This window comes from Notamacropus eugenii, chromosome 1 (genome assembly GCF_028372415.1).
Source record: "Notamacropus eugenii isolate mMacEug1 chromosome 1, mMacEug1.pri_v2, whole genome shotgun sequence".
Classification (NCBI taxonomy): Eukaryota; Metazoa; Chordata; class Mammalia; order Diprotodontia; family Macropodidae; genus Notamacropus; species Notamacropus eugenii.
Window position 1 is genome coordinate 172,575,389 of NC_092872.1, and position 22,300 is coordinate 172,597,688.

The following is a 22,300-nucleotide window of genomic DNA, read 5'->3' on the forward strand; positions in this document are numbered from 1 at the left end:
GAATAATACCTCCCTGATTCACTTGTCCTATCTTGGAGCCCATACCTACTTACCCAGAACACTAAAGAAAGGCTCATGACCACTAAGGATTTGTGGGGGGATATTAGGATAGGAATATAGACGTTTACAATACTCATTAGAGTCAGAAATAAGAAAGAAAGAGAAGAAAAGTGTATCTGACTTTTTTTCTAATGAAACCCTTTGGGTAATTTTCAGGAAACCCAAAAAGACATTTTGTCAGTCAAAAATGGTTAATACAGTTATCTGAGGTGGGAAGGTCTATGAGGAGAAGGCACGGGGGAAGGGGAGAAATGAGAGGGGAAAAAAAGAAGGAACTGGGTTTTAGAAGCCCAGGGGGTCTTAATCTTCTGCTGTCTGGAACAATGTGCTGAATCAAATAGGATTTTATCAATTCAGATTTTATCTGTCCCCTACAATAACTTTATTTTAAATTCTGATGTCAATACCAAAAGTTTCTAAGGTTAGCAGAAATGGTTAGTCTAGGTCTTAGTTCTCTCAATAAATTTTCCTTTTTATATAGCTCAGGGCCCCTATGAGCAATGGTTGTGAGAATCGGGGGAGGGGGGGCTGGGGTGGAGGGAAGTGCATGCTGAGGTTTTGCTTTCTTTGGACTCTGAAAGGTCTTTAATTTGTCACTATTTAACTCGATTCAATGAACATTTATTAGTTGCCAGCTTTGTGAAAGGCACTGTGGTAGGTGCTAGGAATCTAGAAAGACAAAGACAAAAATGAAGCTGTCCCTATCTATACAAAGTTGATTTTCTTTTAGGGAGAATACAATATATACTCTCAAATAAATACACAGTAATTTGGGTAGTAAGAGTGCTAGCAATTGAAATAAGAAAAGTCTTTCATTCAGTTTGTGGTATCTGAAATAAAGTTTGAAAGAAGATAAAGATTCTGAGAAGTAGCAATAATGAGAGAATACTTTCCAGGCATGGGAAATTGTTTTGCAAATGCACAAGATAGAGCGTCAAGGAGAATAACGAGTGAAAGATGACATCTGTGTCACAAACCTGATTTCCTGGGAAGTTGGTGGTACCCTCAACAGTAATAGGGAAGATAGTAAGAAAGGAGGACTTGGTGAAAACCCAAAATATCTATAGAATATCTGGTTCAAGATGCTCAAGACAATTGGAGATGTGAAACTGGAGGTTAAGAGAGAGAATTTTTAGTCATGTTCATCTCTCAGTGATCCCATTTGGAGTTTTCTTGGTAGAGTCTCTGGAGTGGTTTGTCATTTCTTTCTCCAACTCATTTTACAGAAGAGAAAATTGAGGCAAACAGGGTTAAGTGATTTGCCCAGGGTCACAGAGCTAGTAAATGTCTATGACCAGATTTGAACTCAGGAAGAGTCTTCCTGACTCCAGGTTCAGTACTCTTTTTACTGTGCCACCTCACTGTCCCCAGGAATGAGGTTAGGTCTACATAAATATATTTGAGAGATGACACGTGAATTTATGGGAGTTAGTAAAATCACCAAATAAAATAGTGTATATAGAGAAAAGAGGGTCCAGGACAGGACTTAGTTGAAGATCCAGCAAAACAGATTGAGAAGGAACAGTCAGACAGGTGGGGGAGAACTAGGAGAGAAAAGTTTCCTGAAAACTTAGGGAAGAGTATCTAGAAAAAGAGGGTGACCCTCAAAGTCAAAAGGGCAGTTAGGAAGTTCAATGGAGAGTGTTCCAAATCTGAAGTCAGAAAGGATCATCTTCCTGACCTCAGACATGTACTAGATGTGTGACCCTGGACAAACCACTTAACCCTGTTTGCTTCAGTTTCCTCATCTGTAAAATGAGCAGGAGAAGTAAATGGCAAACTACTTTAGTATTTTTTGCCAAGAAAACCCCAAATGGGGTCATGGAGAGTTGAACACAATTGAAATGACTGAACAACTAAAACAGTGTCAAATGCTGAAGAGAGGTCAAGGAAGACAAGGATTAAGAAAAGATAAGGACTGATAATTAACTTTATCTTTAAAGAGTAAAAGAAATATTAACATGGCCATAGACCAAATGTAACATGATTTAGTAGACAGAATACTTGTATTTAACTTGAGTTGAACTCATCATGTCTAATTTGGAACTTATTATCTATCTTTCCCCCCCAACCCTTCTCTTCCTTACAACTTGGTTGTTGTTGTGTTGGTCCTTTGTTTTTGAAAAGGACCATGACATCAGAAAAATGATGACATGACTTGCACTCCTAACTTGAAGGCACTATCATTCACCTAAATACCCAGGTTAGCAACCTAGGTTCCAGAAACTAGGTGGATTACATTGGATAAAATTCTTTAACATCTTTGAACCTTACCTTCCTTGTTATGAGAAACTTTTTTTAGATACAGAAGGTTTGGGTGTAACAGACTGCCATTGCGCTAGGTGAACTCCATCCTCCTACCTAGAACCCCTCTCTCTCTTCTGGAATATTCTATGAATGTTCTCTGCTAGAAATGTCTATACTCTGTGGAAGTTTCCTAATGGGCCAATTTCATGTTTTTGATATCAGAAGGGGCAAAGCAATCATATGCTCCTAAGTAAGACCCTCTAAAATCCTTGGCCATCATAAAAGTCAGTGAGTTGTCTTGCTGCATGAGAGACTAGACCCAAGCATTCATACATAGAATTAGAGACAGTGATAAGAACCTGGCATAACATTAGTTAGATCTGAAAGTAACCTTTCTCAGTATCATGGGTCTCCTTTCTTCTCCTTCTGTGGTCTCAAGATTATCATACTTGAGGCTCAGTGATGCCTTTCCATATAATGAAATATGGTTGTACTCTTATCTCTGCGATAACTATGATCTATAGTATCCTTTGCCTTGAATCTCTCTTTTCTCACCCTGCCTTCTTGATGCCCCTGAGTATTTCAACTACATCTCATGCCTTCCCTTATTCAAGCAAAAATGCACTGATAATCAATGCCAATTGGTTTTGCCTTGCTGACCATTCTTTCAAGTTCTTCTGTGAAATTCCCCAAGTCCCCAAGATGGCTGAAAATGCTTGAGATGTCACACAGTTCCTGGCACATAACAGGTAGTTTGTAAATGCAATATATGGGGATAATAATACCTAAACTACCCACTACGTTGTAACGAAACCCCTTGTCAAACTATAAAAAACTAGGCAAAGAAAAGCTGCTAACAATGACAACCACCACCATTATACCAGAACTTTTTGTTGAAAGTAACCTAAAGGGCACTAGCAAAACACATGATGTCAGGGGGCTGTACATCAGCAATAATAAACTTCATGGGAGAAGACTAGAAAAGGAATAGAAAAGGACATCAAGAAGGACATATATGACCTGAAAGGGAGGGTGGGCAATTCATGTTATAAAGATTATAATATATGTTATAAAAATGAGAAACAGCAGCTGGACAGCCCAGGCACTACACTCAAGATATCCAAAGAAACCAAGGAAGCTGTTCATTGTATTAGGTGTACTCTTTGGAGGATTTACAGAAGGACATAGTTGAAAATTAACAAGATAAAAACGATCATAGGATCATAGATTTAGAGATGGAAGGGACCTTAAAGATCATTGAGTCCAACTCCCTCATTTTACAGATGAAGAAACTGAGGCACAGAGAAATGACTTGTCCTGACTTGCCCAGAATCACACAGTTAAGGCATAGAGGGATATTGATCTATACTACTATACATTGATAGGATCACAGATCTATTAAAATACCAAAAAAAAATTTGAGAGGCAGACATGGTGAAGAGGATATTGGGACTTTAAGAGTTATGAGACTTGAGTGTGTATCCCCTATTAGACATTTACAACCTATATGATCTTGAGGAAGTCACAAGGTCTCCAAACCTTGGTTTCCATATTTATAAAATGCAAATTGTAATACTTGCACTGTCTGCCCCACAGGGTTGTTGTGAGGAAAGTGATTTTTCCAAATCAGAAAATATTTAGTCACTTCTAATAAAAGAAACAATTTAGCAAAACAATGGAGAAATTAAATAGCAGTTAAAAAACTAGAATCAGAAACCAGGATCTTTTAGTTTTATATGTTTCCTTATTGCCTACAGAAAAATACAAATTCCTTAGGATGTTATTCAAGGCTTCCCATGATCTTTCCAGTCTTATCTTTCTTTTCTCCCCTTCATACTCCTAACTTTCTTGCGATATTGGACCATTTACCACATCTCAAGCACACCTTATCCTTTATTGTCTCTGAGTGTTTACTCATACTATTTCCTTTCCCTCGAATGCTCTTCCTCCATTTCATTCAAGATCCAATTAAAATTCCACCTACTTCATTATGCCTTCTCTAACTACACTCACCCTGAAACAATTTCTTCCTTTATTGGGCTACTAGTCCAGTGTTCTTTAGGAATTACAGAACCATAGAGTTAAAAGGAATCTCAGAGTTCATTTAGTCTAAATGGTACCTGAAACAAGAATGTTGTCTTAACTTATGGGTTGGTTGTTCTCCTTCATTCTTGAAGAGGACCAAAATGATATCACTGTGATAAAGTCAAGTTTCAATGTGTCCAGCTATGGCTGATCAGACCAATACAAGCTCAGAATGCTCTACCACAGATTGGGCACAGATAGTCCGTGTGAACATTTGGGGCGGTTATTCCAAATTTGCGCATCCTACATTTCCTTTGAGCTGTTTCAATTCTGCTTTGCTCACAGAGCACAGCACCTTCTCTGATATGAGCACACCACACTGAGTGGTCCTCTACCAGTGTCCCCCATGTTGGTCCTTTGTTTTTGAAAAGGACCATGACATCAGAAAAATGATGACATGACTTGCATTCCTAACTTGAAGGCACTATCATTCACCTAAATAACCAGGTTAGCAACCTAGGTTCCAGAAACTAGGTGGATTACATTGGATAAAATTCTTTAACATCTTTGAACCTTACCTTCCTTGTTATGAGAAACTTTTTTTAGATACAGAAGGTTTGGGTGTAACAGACAATCAATTCCAAACTTTTGAGAAGAGACCTTGAGAGTGTCCTTGTATTGCCTCTTCTGACCACTATGTGATCACCTGCCCCATGTGAGTTCTCCATAAAATAGTCTTTTTGGGAGGCAGAGTCAAGATGGCAGAGTAGGACTGACCTACTCTAGCTCTCCCCCGAATAGCCCATAAAATACCTGTAAAAAATGACTCTGGAAAAATTCTAGAGTAGCAGAAGCCATAAAACAACAGAGTGAAAGAGAATTCCAGCCCAAAACAGCCTGGAAGGCTGACAGGAAAGCTCTATTGCAGCCCATGGAGTGCAGCCCAGCCTTGGCTACACTGCATCACACAGACAGGACTGGAACAGGCTTCAGGGCATGGAATCATGGACAGCAGCTGTGGTTCCCAGAGTTCTCAACCTACAAAAATGCCAAAGACAGCTTCAAAGGTCACCTGGGTGAGAAGGTAACACAGTCTGACCCTGGCCCTAGGGCAGCACCCTAGCTGCTGTAGCAGTTTCCATTTTAGGAACCTTTGGCCTAAAGACCCTGGGAGAATTGAGCTGCTGATCTAGATCTCAGTCCTGAGTGGCTGTCCTGGGGTGAGGAGGAGCTCTGGCCTGGTGGAGCTGGTAGAGGCTCTGGAGAGGGAATCTGACTCACAGATGCTGGGCAAAAAAGCTTGTGGTTGCTTCCATACCAGAACACAGGTCAGGAGAGGAGTAACTCCTTTTCCTTGATTGTGCCACCTTGGAGGAACTGGGAACTTACAGGTCCCTAGAGTATACCCTACACTTGACAAAGGACTCAAAAGTCAAGTAACTGGCTGGGAAAATTCCCAAAAAAGGGAAAAAAATAAGACTATAGAAGGGTACTGTCTTGGTGAACAGATATTTTTGGGAGCCAAGTTGGCGGAGTAAGAGTAATGACTCACCTAAGCCCTTAGACAAATTCCTTCAGAGACCTCTAAAAAGAGAATCTGACCAAATTTTGGAAGTGCAGAATCCAATAGAAGACAGACTGTGTCAGATTCACAGCCCAGGACAGGCTGGAAGGTCAATGGGAAGGATCTGTTCCGCGGGGGTGAAACCACAGTGCACAGCACAGCAAGTCTAGCGCAGCAGAGCGGGAGAGCCCCAGGGAGACCTGAGACAGCAGCAGGCAGAACTGGTGGGCTGGCAGCCCAGGGTGAGAAACCAACAGAGCCCAGCGAGTGACAGTCACTGAGCCCCAGATATCAGCCGCAGCAGCTCCTGAGACTTTTAGCCCGCAGATTAAATGTCTATAAGTCACCTACTTGAACTTCTGGGAGCCAGAATGGTGGAATGATCAGTAAATGCTCTCTTCTCCCCACTTGATGACCTTGAAAGAACCATAAAATTTTCCCCAGAAAAATCCTGGATCAGTGGGAACAGCAGAGGGGGCAAATAGTCTCATAACACCTGAGGCTAGGAAAATAGCTAAGGGGGATTCTTTCTACTGTGGCAGAGGCAAACCGGAAGGAGAGGGGCCCCAGGGTGGTGAAAACTCGAACGAGGACCCAGGCAAACCTCAGCACCAGGAGAGGAGCCCCAGGAGGGGTAGAAACTCGCACTAGGATCTAGGTGTGCCTTAGCACTCCAGGGGAAATGGGAAGAAAATAGGGCAGCTGGGATCACCATCCCCTGAGCTTGCCTTTGCCTCAGTTCAGCTGAGGAGATCTCCCATGACCAGACCACCCCTCCCCTACACTTAACAAGCTAACTCCAGAGCTGATCAGAGGAAACACAAAACAAAAAGGTATTTTCTTCCATTCTTTCTGATGAGGAAGAATGAAGCATACCATCAGAGGAAGACATAAAAGTCAGGGCTTCTGCAAGCAAAACCTCCAAAGGAAATGTACAATGGTCTCAGGCCATGGAAGAGCTCAAGAAGGATTTTGAAAATCAAATAAAAGAGGTGGAGGAAATATTGGAAAGAGAAATGAGAGCAATGCAAGAAAAATCATGACAAGCAAGGCAACAGGAAGAAAAGGGGAAGGGGAGAGGGAAAAAGTGAAGCTACTCTCATCACATTTGGCTTAATATGCTTAACATGCACACTCAGTTTGGCATAAAAATCTATCTCACACTACAGGAGAAGGGGATAAGTAGGATGTAGTGGGGAATGATAGAAGAGAGAGCAAATGGGAGGAGGGAATAATTAGAAGTAAACACTTTTGGGGAGGGACAAAGTCAAAAGAGAGAATAGAATAAATGAGGGACAGGACATGAAGGAGGGAAATATAGTTAGTCTTTTACAACATGACTATTATGGAAGTCTTTTGCATAACTACACATGTACAGTCTATATGGAATTGCTTGCCTTCTCAGTGGGGATAGGTGGGGAAGGGGAAAGGGAGAAAAGTTGGAACTCAACATTTTAGGAATGAATGTTAAGAATTCTTTTTGCATGCAACTGGGAAATAAGAAATACAGGTAATGGGGTATAGAAATCTATCTTGCCCTGCAAGAAAAGAGAGAAGATGGGGATAAGGGAAGGAAGGGGTGTGATAGAAGGGAGGGCAGATTGGGAGAAGGGATAACCAGAATGCATGGTGTCAGGAGGGGAGAGATGGAGAGAAAATTTGCAACTCAAAATCTTGTGAAAATGAATGTTGAAAACTAAAAATAAATAAATAAAGTTTTATAAAATTAAGAATTTTTAAAAACAGTCTTTTTGGCAAGCATATGTTTTGCATTCAAACAACATGGTCAACCTATCAGAGTTGTACTCTCTGAAGCATTGTCTGAATGCTTGGCAGTTTAATTCAAGTCTTCTGACTATCATGTGATCACCTGCCCCATGTGAGTTCTCCATAAAATAGTCTTTTTGGCAAGCATACATTTTGCATTTGAACAACGTGGCCAGCCCATCAGAGTTGCACTCTCTGAAGCATAGTTTGAATCTTGACAGTTTAGCTGAAGCAAGGACATCAGTGTCTGGTACCTTATCTTGCCAAGTGATCCTCAGAATCTCCCTAAGACAGTTCAAATAAAAGCGATTCAGTTTCCTGGCATGGCACTGGTAGACTGTTCATGTTTCACAAACATACAACAATGAGATTAACACAGCAGCTCTGTAGGAGTTCAGTTTGGTAGTCAGTTTAATGCCTCTTATCTCCCAAACTTTTCTTTAGAGGCTCCCAAACACTGAGTCAGCTCTGGCAATGTGTGCATCAACCTCACTGTCAATGTGTACATCCCTGGAAAGTACACTACCAAGATAAGTGAACTTATCCACAGCATTCAAAACTACTCCATTTATTATAACTGATGGTTCCACATATGAATGGTATGGTGATGGTTGATGGAGCACCTGTGTTTTCTTAGTGTTAATTATTAGGCCAAAATTAGCACAGGCAACAAGAGAATTGATCCATACTCTATTGCTTCTCAGCTTCAGAGGCTGCATTGAGTGCACAATCATCTGCAAACAGAAAATCATGCACCATCACTCCCTCCTCTTTGGTCTTGGCTTGCAGCCTTTTCAAATTGAAGAATTTACCATCAGTGTAGTAGCTGACCTTGATGCCATGTTCATCATCATAGAAAGCATTTGACAACATGGCTGAAAACATTATACTAAAAAACATGGGAACAAGCACACAGCCTTGTTTCACTCCTTTCACTCCATTCTCTTGACTGGGAAGACCCAAGAGCATTGTCCAGTATCCAGAACCCAGGCAAACATGCTGTAATGAAATTGATGTACAATGCTGATGAACTTCTCTGGGCAACCAAATTTTGACATAATTTTCCATAAACACACATAACTAGCAGTGTCAAAGGCCTTAGTAAGATCTACAAATGTTGTGTACAGACCTCTGTTCTGCTCCTGGCATTTCTTCTGGAGTTGTCAGGGAGCAAAAACCACATCAGCTGTTCCTCAGCCCTGTTTGAAGCCACACTGGCTGTCAGGTAAATGACCATCTTCCAGGTGAAAAGATCAGCCTATTAATGCTGCCTTAATATATTAGAGAAGTGGTAAACCTTTGCTTGTAGAGCTCTGGTGAGAAAAAACTCCTTACCTCCAGAGGCAATCCACTTCTACCATGGGTAGCTCTGATTAGAAAGTTTTTTTTTCCCTTACACTGAGCTCAGACTTGCTTTGTAAGAACATCTACTGAGGTCTTCAAATACCATTCTTAATTCTTTCCTCTGAGGCCAAGCAGAACAATTTTAATTTCTTGTCCATATGACAGTCTGTGAAATACCTGGATAAGTGATCATGTTCCTACTTAGTCTATTCTCCAACTAAATAGTCCTGGGCCCTTCAGCTAAGGTCCTTCAACTTGAGGTCCTTCACCATTACAGGTTCCTTCTTCTGGATGCTCTCCGATGTATCAAAATCTTTCCTGAATTGAAAGCAATAAATGTACTTACCTCATTCTATCTCATATTATAGGTATTTGTATATTATTTCCTCCTTAAGGAGGAGATGGAATATCACATGCTCTCTCTCTCTCTCTCTCTTTATATATATATATACATATATGCATATATATGTAATTTCCATATCTAGCACAGTGCTTTATGCTCAACATATCCTTAGTGAATGTTTATTGAATTAGATAGAATAAGAAATCCCATTTTGCATGTATATATATTAACAAAAGCACTATAGGACCACACCCTACCTCACCCCTACCAGGTACAATACTCTCAGGTTAGATATGTATCCTGAAAATGGAGGTGAAAATGGTACAGACCATATTTTTTTTTCAAAAATGTTCTTCTGTCTTCAGCAAAACTGAGTAAATATCCATCACACAATAGAGCTCATACCCTCAAGAATGGAATTTATTTTTAGAATATCATTTTACAAAATTAAAAATGAACAAAGCCCAGCAAATTAATGCTGTTTAATTTGTGATGAAAAGAACAATTCCATTCTCCTCAGCATGGAGGTTACTGGGCCTATTTATGTGGATAATGGCAGCAAACAATATAATAATATTGGCTCGTTTAATTGGTTTTTCTGGTACTGTCAGAGGAACACAGTCTAAGAACAAAGCAATCTTATTGGGTAGCTACAGAGAGCTAGAAATTCCTTTCATCTGACAGCAAAGTAATCTTCTAGATGCTTGTTTATTTTTTTAAGCAATAAAACCTTATTCTTCCAGAGTCTTTGAGAAAGGAATCATTCTGTATATTTGAAAATTTTGAATAACTAAGAGTTCAATAATTCATTAGACATTTATCAAGCCTTATTAATACAGAAATATTTTTAAAAATTAACTTTCAGATGGAGGTCATTCTCAATTCTTCAACAGATTCTGAAAACAATTTGATCTTTTCCTGTTGACCCCTGTTGGCATTACGAATATGACATTGTATCATGCTATTAGAACTTGGCATGTTGACACATGCCTATAATTATAGGGAGGTTGGGGATGGCAGATCTGTTGAGTGTGGGAGTTTTGAATTACAGTGTACTAAATCAATGGTGTGTCTACACTAAGTTTGGTATTAATGTGGTGAGTCCCCCAGGAATACAGGATAGTAAGGTATATAAAGAGGGGAGAAAGAGCCTGGGTTGCAAATGAAGCGGGTCAAAGCTCCAGTGCTAATCAAAGTGAGATTAACCCATAAGAAGCCTCTATCTACACAAATAATAATGTCCCCAGGGCCTACTGAGATGTAAAAAAGGAGGTTAAGCTTAAAAAAAAAAACTGCTATGCTTTTTTAAAAAACTTCTTATTTCTGCTTTTTGAATTTTACCTTCTTTTCCATTTTCCAGATGTTGTTGGTGCTTGAGGTTGTCAACATACTTACCTCTAGCAGTTCCTTTCTCTTTTCCTTACAATTCTCTGCCTCTGATCAGCTGTAGGTGAGTAAACTTTATAAACAACCATACTCCCTTCCTTGACACTACTCCACATTCCCTTTTACCTATCTGGTCAGCTCTATTGCTCCCCAGCTTGATGGTGTAGTAGATAGAACCTGGAATCAGGAAGAAGATTTCCAATCCCGCTTCAGACACTTCCTAGCTGTGTGACCCTGGGCAAGTCACTTAACATTTGCAAAGCTCACTTTGCTCATCTATAAAATGGGGATAGTAATAGCACCTTCCAGAGTTTTTGTGAAGATAAAATGAGATATTTGCAAAGCACTTTGTAAACACTAAAGCACAATATATTATTGTTCAATTTTTTCAGTCATGTCAGACTCTCCACAACCCCATTAGGTGTTTTCTTTTCTTTTCTTTTAAGTATTTGTTAATTTATTTTTAATTTTGAGCATTCACTTCCACAAGATGAGTTCCAAATTTTCTACCCAACTTTCCCTTCCCCCCACCTCAAGACACCCTGAATTCTGATCATCCCTTTCCCAAATTTGCCCTCCTTCTATCACTCTACCTCTTCCCTTATCTGTTCCCCTTCTATTTTCTTGTAGGGCAAGATAGGTTTCTATATCCCATTACCTGTATATCTTCATTCCCAGTTACATGTGAAAACACCTTTCAACATTTATTTTTAAAACTTTTAGTTCCACATTCTCTCCTTTTACTCCCTCCCTACCCACCCTCATTGAGAAGGCAAGAAATTCACTCCAGTTGTAATCATGCAAAACATTTCCATAATAGTCATATTGTGAAAGACTAACTATATTACCCTTCATCCTATCCCACCCCCCCCATTTATTCTGTTCTCCACTTTGACCCTGTCTCTCCTCAAAAGTGTTTGCCTCTGATCACTCCTCCTCCTATTTGCCCTCCTTTCTATCATCCCCACCTCTCTTACTTCCCCCCTACTTCCTGTAGGGTAAGACAGATTTCCATACCCAATTGAGTATATATGTTATTCCCTCCTTAAGCCAAAGCCAATGAGAGTAAGGTTCATCTCTTCCCTCACCTCCCCCCTCTTCCCCTCCATTGCAAAGCTTTTTCTTGTCTTTTTTATGAGATAATTTACCCCATTCTAACTCTCCCTTTTTCCTTCTCCCAGTAATTCCTCTCTCACCCCTTAATTTTATTTTTTGGATATCATCCTTTCATATTCAATTCACCCTGTGCCCTCTGTCTATATGTGTGTATGTATGTATGTAAAAAAGAGGATTTTAAAAGTCAAGTAAGACAGGTGGAGGAAAAAATGAGTCAACAACTTGCTAAGGAGACCCCAAAAAATGCTAAAGAAAATAACACCACAAAAAAATAGACTAACCCAAATGGCAAAAGAGGTCCAAAAAGCCAATGAGGAGAAGAATGCCTTAAAAAGCAGGTATGTATATGTGCATGGGTGCATATGTGTATATATCTACACATATATAATTTATACATGCATACATACTCATACACACACACACACACACACACACACACACACACACACACACACACACACACATATTCCCTCTAACGACCCTAATACTGAAAAAGGTCTTATGAGTTACAAATATCATAGGAATGTAAACAGTTCAACTTTAATCAGTCCCTTATGGCTTCTCTTTCCTGTTTACCTTATCATGTTTCTCTTGATTCTTACATTTGAAAGTCAAATTTTCTAATCACCTCTGATCTTTTCAATAAGAATGCCTGGAAGTCCTCTATTTCATTGAAATTCCATTTTCCTCCCTGAAGTATTATACTCAGTTTTGCTGGGTAAGCGATTCTTAATTTTAATCCTAGCTCCTTTGATCTCTGGAATATCATATTCCAAATCCTTCAATCCTTTAATGTAGAAGCTGATAGATTTTGTGTTATCCTGATTGTATTTCCACAATACTTGAATTGTTTCTCCTGGATGCTTGTAATATTTTCTTTTTGACCTGGAAACTCTGGAACTTGGCTACAATATTCCTAGGAGTTTTCTTTCTGGGGTCTTTTTCAGGAGGTGATCAATGAATTTTTTCCATTTCTATTTCATCTGGTTCCAGAATATCAGGGGAGTTTTCCTTGATAATTACTTGGAAGAAGATGTCTAGGCTCTTTTTTAATCATGGTTTTCAGGTAGACCAATAATTTTAAAATTATCTCTCCTGGATCTATTTTCCAGGTCAGTTGTTTTTCCAGTGAGATAATTCACATTGTCTGCTATTTTTTCATTCTTTTGGTTTTGTTTTATAATTTCTTGATTTCTCATAAAGTTATTAGTTTCCATCTGGTCCATTCTAATTTTTAAAGAACTATTTTCTTCAGTGAGATTTTGGGCCTCCTTTTCCATTTGGCCAATTCTGCTTTTTAAGGAATTCTTCTCCTCATTGACTTTATTTGGGTTACTCTGTTTTTTTTATGGTGTTATTTTCTTCAGCATTTTTTTGGGTCTCCTTTAGCAAGCAGTTGACTCATTTTTTATGATTTTCTTGCATCATTCGCATTTCTCTTCCCAATTTTTCCTCTATTTCTCTTACTTTATTTTCAAAATCCTTTTTGAGCTCTTCCATGGCCTGACATCAATTCATGTTTTTCTTGAAGGCTTTGGATGTAGGAGCTTTGACTTTGTTTTCTTCATCTGGCTGTATGTTTTGATCTTCTTTGTCACCAAAGTAAGATTCTATAGCCTGATATTATTCTGTTCTTTGCTCATTTTCTCAGCCAATACTTGACTTTTTAGCTTTTTGTTTAGGTAAGATTCTGCTTCCAGTGTGGAGGGTGTACTGTCCCAAGTTTCAGAGATTTTGTGCAGCTATTTTCAGAGATATTTCTAGGGATTTGTAAAGGTTGCAGAGGTGTTTACTCCTCTCCTGGTCTGTGCTCCTGTCTGTGAGTGACCACAAGCACTCTTTTCTGCTTGGAACTGCAAGAAGGATTCCCTTTCCACTGCTGCCACAAACTCTGCCACACCAGCACTCCTCTTTGCCCCAGGACTGCCACCCAGGATTGTGACCCAGATCCAGGAATAGGCAAAACAAGAGAACACTGCCTCAGCACCAGCAAAGGGATCCCTGAAATCCACCTTTAATCAGCTGCTCTATCCTGCAGTGTCTGTGGGCTGAGAGATCTGGAAGCAGCCACTGCCACTGCTGCTGCTCTGGGGCTAGGGCTGGACCTCACTCCTCTCAATTATATCAGACACCTTTCCTACTGACCTTCTAAGTTGTCTTTGGCATTTGTGGTTTGAGAAGCCTGGAAATGACCAAAGTTGCCAGTGATTCAATCCCCTAAGACTTATTCTGGGTTTGCTGGGGGCCCATCTGCCAGTGATGCCCATGTTGGACTATGCTAGTCTCTCAGACTGGTGCAACAGACCTCTCCTGTCAACCTTCCAGCTTGCCTTGGGCTGGAAATTTGTTTCTTTGTGTCATTTTGTGGGTTCAGCTACCCTAGAATTTGTCTAGAGTTATTTTTATAGATATTTGGAGGGGTTTGGGAGAGAGCTCAAGCAAGTCACTGCTTTTACTCTGCCATCTTGGCTCTGCCCTCTCCCATTTGGGGTTTTCTTGGCAAAGATATTGAAGCAGTTTGCCATATCCTTCTCAGGCTTATTTTACAGATGAGGAACTCAGGCAAACAAGCTTAAGTGACTTACCCAGGGTCACACAGCTAGTACGTATCTGGGACTGAATTTGAATTCAGGTTCCCTGATTTCAGGGCCAGCATTCTATTCTTCATCATCATCATCATCATCATCATCATCACTATAATTACAAGGGCAATAAGAACTTCCAGGGTGAAGAGATTTATATGACATAGTAGAAAAACTCCAGAGCCAGAAGTATATCCTGGAAAGAAATGGACAGGAAATATTCATTTTTACAAATTAAGAAATAAAAGGAAAAATAATGTTCGTTCTATAAGTTAATAAATAGGAGTAAACTTAACCTCATTTCAGTTACAAATTTGGTAAAACATCACATTTTTTTCCATGGAAAATCAAATCCCATTAGCCACTGCAATTATAATTGCAAGAACAACTTCTATACTGATTTAGGTAGGCAAGTTAAGTGGAGTTAAAGGACCTCACTGGATGGATTTAACTCCCAGCTTAATGCTATCTAGCTAGCTAGTATCAAGGACTAAATGCCTCTTTGGTACTTTTCCGACTTTCTTTAGTATCAAAAACCAAAACAAACAAAAACAAACAAAAAAACCTCCACAAAAAGAAAACAAAAAAAAAAACATGAGGCTTTAAAAAACTTGAGCTAAAAGATCTTCATAGTATGCAAGACAAGGAGGTTAATAAAACAACTTCTTTGCAAAATGTCATTCAGTTAAGTTATTGATACATTTTTTCTAACTTTTTCTACCATATGAAGTATATTATTCTAGGTTATTCCCCCAAAGAGTTTATAATTTAGTAACTACATTTCACTTTCCAGAACAAGATGTCAGGGTTTCTTCATTGACAATGGAAACAAGGTGATTCCAAGGGCATCTGTGCTTAGGAATTAAGGTAGGTTTTTAATATATATTATTATATAACAAAATTTTTGTTATTGATAATTTTGATTTTTGAATCAAATTTGAAATCAAAATTGAAAAATATTGATAATAACAAGTCTTCCAGCTTTATAAGTACGTTTTACTCTGGAAGCTTTATTTTTTTAAATGAAATTTTGATTGGTAAATAGAATCTTTCATTCTCCCTTATCTTCTTTCTCCCTTCTCTTCTCCATTTCTTTGTCCATGTTTGTCTTTCCCACTGTCTTTTTCCATTGGCATAATTCTTTATCTTCGATTCCCTCCCTTCTTCCACATTTCTCTCCATTAACTGATCATAAAATAGAACAGAAGTAATTTATTAGTACAATTTGTTCCTTATTTAATGCATTTTTAGATTCTGTAGTCTTAAGAAGTGGATGAATGAAACATTTTACATTGCAATCTCTCACTTTTTAAACCTCACCCTCCCATTGCCCCCAACCAAAATTAAGTTGCTTTTCAAATATAAGGTTGTTAATTCCCATCTTCTAACTTTGATAGAAAAGTAGCTCCTCAGACCTGATCTGGAGGTTTTAGAATCTTTGCTATGAATTAGACATTAGAATTAATAACCGTGTATTGATAGCTATGAGGCCTAATGAGGAAGGTCATGTGATAGAATAAGGGGAAAAAAATAACTGCACTGCCCTTGAACCAAAAGATCCTATTTCAAGCCCTGATTCCACAATTATTTTGCCTTGCAGTCTTCAGTACGATAAAGGGGTAAAATTGATAGACCATTTGACTTGGAGCCAGGAAAACCTGAGTTCAAATCCTGCCTCAAACATTTATTAGCTATATGACCTTAGGCAAATCACTTAACCTCTCTCACTCTCATTTTCCTCATCTATAAAACAGGGATAATAATAGCCCTGACCTCACTGGGTTGTTGGAAATAATATCTATAATAATAATAAATAATAAAATAATATCTATTAAATGCTTTGCAAACCAAAAGGAGTAGATAGATGTTAATCGCTGCTGTTGTTATCTACAAAGTTCCTTCCTATATGTAAAGGTCTGTGAATCTATGAATGCCACAAAATCTTTTCAAATTAAGGAAGCCAAATAATCATTTGTGTGTATTCTCAATCTGTGAATCTACCTAGTTATCTGTACATGTATACACATATGTATATACACAGTTATACATAGAAATGTACTTGTTATTTCTGACAATCTGACCTACAGGAAAGGAAAAAATTCATGCCTGCCCTTTCTTTATGGTAATTTGCATGTTAATGATTGAGCAGTTACAGACCAGTCAGTTGGATAATGAACTTTAGCCATGTGGTATCAGAGTAACCAGTATGGATAGCAATTGCATACTGAGTATCACATGGAAAGAAAGATGAATCATTAACCAAACCTATTAATCCACTTGGCATTTTAAGGCAAAAATTACCTATTTATTAATTTTTAAACACTCTGTGTCCACAAAATTAATGTTTCCTGTTGTGGGAGCCTGAGTTGAAGCTCACTGACTGAAAACAGATTGTTCACACTTCTGAGGTTTGATTCCAAGATGTGAATAAAGTGGTAAGTGAGTTTCTTTAAAAAATAAAAATTATCTCCCCTGGAAGTATTTGTCACCTGGAAAAAAGCCAACTTAACCTTCTAAGCCACAGGTGAAAATTAGTGGGATAGATATTGAAAGATGGTGATCTTTGAGGACTTTTGGAAAACAAGAGTTCAGAAGACCCAGAATGGGACGAATGTGTTCCCAATTTTGAAAAAAGGGAAAGAATGTAGCTCTTGCAAACTAACATTAAAAACAGCTATAATCATTTTCTTCACATGTGGAAGAAAATGAAGAATTTCTGAGCTTGTCTTTTGAAATTCAATATATTTTTTTTGCCCTGGAAAGCATTTTTGGTTAACTCAAAAATTGGAACGCCTTTCTCTGTTCTGTGTGTGGGAGCTGGAGAATGGGGAAGGTGGACAGAGAATGAGAAGAGAATCCTACAGAAGTCCTGAGGGGACAATGGAGAGCAATCCGCAAAGATGACAGCTGATGACCAGATGCCCAGCTTCCTTTGTCTTCTGCTGTATTCTCTTTCCTAGCTAAAGCCTGGAGAAAGGGCAGGTGAGAACCATTTGTTCCAATGGCCCTGAAGGCTGCTGAAGCAGGCGTTGTAGACAGCTTAGAGCTTGGTCAGACATCAAAGACCCCAAGATCATCTACTGCCTCCCAGGACTTTTATCTCAACACTGGACTTGGATGACTCTGTGAGAGAGACTGATGACTGTACAACTCTGCCTCACTTCAATTCAATTCATATGCAAATCAAGACCTTACTCTGTGATATTATTGGCCCTCTTAGAAAACAAAGGACGAGTAACAGTAAGGAAGCCAGCAGAAAAAAAGCAATTGTAATTTCTATGGCACTTTCAGATTTTTAAAATTAAATTTTTATGACAATCATTCACATAAAATATGCTTTTAAATCTGGCCCTGGGCTCAGATGTTGAATTTTATATTCACAAAATTACCGTCAGAGGGAATCATAGGATTTAGAGCTGGAAGTGACCTTAGAAATCAGAGAAGTCCCGATCATTTTACGTAGAATGACCTTAGAGAACTAATGTTCAAAAGGGTAATATAAAGAGTAATGCCAGAATTTGAACTCAGGACTTCCTGACTCCTGCTTTCTGTACTATATACATGAGGACTAATCTTAATCTCAGTGAGAGTCAAATAAATCTATTCTATAAAGTGTGTATTTCTTGAACAACACCTAACACTATGCCTGGATACCATGAGGAACATAAAGGAATTATTCCATACCTGTTCCTTGCCCTCAAAGGCCTTACAGTCTAAGCTGTAGAGACAGAATGCATAGAAATAAAATAGAAAATAATACAAAATAGATTATTATTGTCAAACAATGATGCTGACAGAAGGATAGAGATCAATATTTTTCTACCACTTTTTTTTGACGACTCCTACTACTGTAAGTGATACTTTACTAATGTATCATTTTGTTATTTAAAGAATGCCATGATTTTATCTTGATCCCCATAACTGCATTGTAAGGCAGATATGAGCAAATATTATTTTCCCTACTTTACAGAAGGAAAAAAATAAGAGTCAGAGGATAAATAGCTTGCCCCAGCTCATACAACTTGTTAGTGTGGGAGGAGTAGTTGAGGGGACTTTAATGGTACCCATGGTTTAAAATGGGTTTTATGAAAGCTACTATCATAGAATCATGGGTTTAGAACTGGAAGGACCATTAGAGGCCATTAACTCCCTCATTTTATAGATGAGGAAAATGAGACACGGAAACATCAAGGGACTTGCCCAGGGTCACATAACTGAAAAGTGTCTGAGGCAGATTTCATATGTGGATAGGTAGAGAAGATTATAAAATATATACTACAAATGTTCTAGAACAAAGATACAAAGCTGGTAAGGAACATGGAGCATAGGGAAGTAAAGAAAAAAATGTACTGAGGACTAGTGAGAGAAAGGCAGGGTAAGCAGTCAGGCTAAATACTTGGGACCATTTCAGGTATATAAGTTAGAGAGGCATTCAAAGTCTGAGGCTCATCCATAACAGCACTTGCTTAGAAGGTCTTTGGGGACTTTGGCTCTCTGCAGGATGCCACTGCCAATCTAGATTGGGCCTGGAAATAGCCTCTTGAGCATGTGTTCAGTGCCCAAATTCAGGTACAGAATATAAAGAAATCTGCTGAGGTTTTACTGGCTTCTGTTAGTTGATAGAATAGTAAGGTGCTCTAAATGTTGCTCATTAAATTGTTAGTAATCTAAAATCAGCGGTCTCTAAAGTTGGGGTCGGGGAGTGGCGGTGGTGGTGGAGGGAGGGCCAAGTTTGCGTCCTGACCCCAAAGAAGCCTGACTTCAGTGAATCATATATTCAGTGAATATATGATCAAGCTGAAGAATGTGAAGGTGGGTTGCATATTCCATCCTTCTCTGATAGACAGTTTGGTTTTGTCTCCAACACAAATAAGCCACCGCTTTCAACTCTTAGCTGAACAGTTTGCCCCTCCCATCTCTGGCTTCCTATGTAACTAGCATTGGTCCTGTGGGGCATTTCTAACCTTAACAAACCACCTTCAGGAGGTTCATAGGCCAAATTCCTCCCCAAACTTATTGCTTCCTCCAACTTCCACCTCCCAGTTTTTATTTTTAATTTTTTTTTCTGTCCAGAGAGCAAGATAAGAAAGTATGGATGAGTTCTCATCTGAATTTCAGATTTTGTTGTATTATCTGTTCCCCAAAACATACACCTTCAAACTTGGGCACCAGCATTTTTCCAGTCTCATAGTTTTCCAATCTTCTTGTTATCCTGATTCTCACTCAATCAAAACTGCATTCTCTAAAGTTAATGATGATTTACCAGAACTGATGGCCATTTCTCAACCATTTTTTTTACCTCTCTGCAGCATTTAATATTTTTAACCACCCTCTCTTTTTACATATTTATTCTCTCCTCTCTGGGTTTTTGAAAACAATCTAAGTATACTACCAATAAAAACTCTTGTATCTGCACACTTAAAAACCCCCAGCAACTTGGAAACAGAATTTTCTAACCCATTTAAAAATCTTAGAAATGAAGCATTTTAATGGGTCTTGAAACCATTTATTAAAAATATTAAAACACAACAATATTTGATTAGTTTAGAAGGACGATGGAAGACAAAAATGTACTAGCTGAACAGTAGCAAAAACTTTTGCATAATTGTTGAATTTGATTGAAAGATGTTATCATGATTTAGCACACACATCTAATGAGGCATTTTTTTCCCATAAATCTATGAATCTTTGTGAAGTATCTTTTTCAGTTATGTCAATCATTAAAATCAAGTATAGAAAAAAAAAGCTAGCTTAGGACCAGATTTTCAAAGTACCATATCACAAAAAGTTAAACCAAGATTTTTTTTATAATAATAAAGCATATTCAGTCACACTGGTGTCACTAAAGAAACATCATTAGTAATGAAAATCTAGTGAGAGAAAAATAATTTTATATCATTAATAAAATGATTTGTATTTCTCTCATCCATTTAATTTCTATTTTTATCAGTTTAATAATGTCACAATTGTTACTATGTGTAACTTATAGGAATGAGGACTCCCTCTATCAATGCAGATCAGAGTCTTCTCTGAAGTTCATAGGCTCAGTGCCTGGGTAAGTCACTCAACTTCTCTTTTGCCTCAGTTTCCATTAAATGAAAATAATAATAATACCCACCTCCCAGGGTTGTTGTGAGTATAAAGTGAGTTAAAATTTACCAAGTTCTTTGCAAGCCTTATAGCACTAATTACTAAATACTAATTAGAATTATTATTGAGTTAAAACATATTAAAGGAACTGAAATTAATTTTAAAGATAACTTGAGGAGAAGATCTTAAATGGATGGAAAAAATTCAGGAACAATATTAATGCCAAGAGAGGGAAGGTTCCTTGAAGGCATTGGTATTTATCTTTCTATTGATCTAGCTATCGATCTATCATCTATCATTGTTCAATCATTTCAGTTGTATCTGACTCTTTGTGACCCCATCTGGACTTTTCTTGGCAAAGATACTGGAGTGGTTTGCCATTTCCTTCTCCAGCTTATTTTATAGATGAGGAACTGAGGCAAACAGGGTTAAGTGACTTGCCCAGGGTCACACAGCTAGTTTCTGAGACCAGATTTGAAGTATGGAAGATGAATCTTTCTGACTTCAAGCCTATCCATTGTGCCACATCTTTATACATCTTATCACTCCAAAGACTAAAAATGGAAATGACCCAAAGGACACATGTGTGGTGGGTGTCAGTCTGATGTATACAATAATGATGTCCTTTAGAAAGGGCTTAAAGGATACTATCTATGACGTGTATGGCTGGAAATGAGTTGTCCTAGCCATGTTTTCAGGGCAAAGACAAACACATGGACAGGTCCACTGTTGGATGGCATCCACAGCACATTAAGTCACTCAGAGTAAGACCGTCAGTATTTTTGGTAGATCCTCTTTGGGGGATATGTGGAAAGACTTGTGCAAGAATCACACAAGTTGATAGGGCATGAATGGGTTGCAGTCTGAAGTGGTGGAGGAGATTTCCACATTTGTAAAACCACAGATGCATATAAAGTATCAAAATAAGTTCACAATAAAGTTCAAAATTAGTTCACAATAACAATATAAATTTTAAAACAATGGCAAATAGTTCCCCTCTCCCTGTGCTTTTTATTTAATTTTTTTAAAGACAAAATGCTTTCATTTCTAGTATTTCATGTGCAGTGCAGGGACTTATTATCCATGTGAGTGTAGTCTTTGCATATTTTAGACAAATCTTGTGGTACTGAGGATAATTATGAGTATACATCACACTAGCTACTGTGGCTCATTTCGATCCACTTTCTTATAAACATATGCTGACCCAAGCCCTTTAAACAAAATGAATTATAAATTTACAAAAGAATTCCTGAAGTGGGTAGGCATGGGGATAAGTGAAGTTGTTGACGGTTTTATTTAAGTTCAGATTTGAAGATAGCTGCAAACCTTTCGCTGATGGACTTGTTGGGACATTTGAAATGTGTGCTGACGTCTACAGCTTCCTTTGGTGGTAATGGTGTAGAAAAGAAGTGAAAAGCTATTGTATCAATAATTTAAAAGTTGCTTTTTCTTAGCCAGAAAAAAAGCACTTTTTTTTTTTTTTTGGCAAAACAGGCACATCATATGCTTGAATTTTGTTCAGTTTGTTCATTGTAGAATATAGTAGTGATTTGTCTCAGATCCTGGCATTTCTCCAAGAGCATGCACATTTCACTAATCTTTCATAATGAAAAGTATTTCTGTCACCATTGTTGATTGCACATAAAAATAAGAAATTGTCTTTTTTAATTCCTTCCTGTTTTTTTCTGGTTTCATAAAGTAAATAGTGGATTCAGCTGTTACTAGAGATGTCACCCACAAAAATAATGACAATGCAGTTCATATTTGCATTGAGTT

General features: G+C 38.2%; 1 protein-coding gene across 2 annotated transcripts in view; it reads left to right on the top strand.

Annotated features, from left to right (window-relative positions):
* The window catches only part of ARNT2 (aryl hydrocarbon receptor nuclear translocator 2), a 371,710-nt gene that overhangs the window by 81,964 nt on the left and 267,446 nt on the right, over positions 1-22,300 (top strand). The window contains exons 3-4 of one of the 2 annotated variants that reach the window (XM_072619163.1): positions 10,711-10,800; positions 15,228-15,301. The gene's annotated coding sequence lies outside the window, so the exon portion shown is untranslated. Of the gene's footprint in view, positions 1-10,710; positions 10,801-15,227; positions 15,302-22,300 lie in introns of those variants that run through there. The other variant, XM_072619149.1, reaches the window with a different exon arrangement.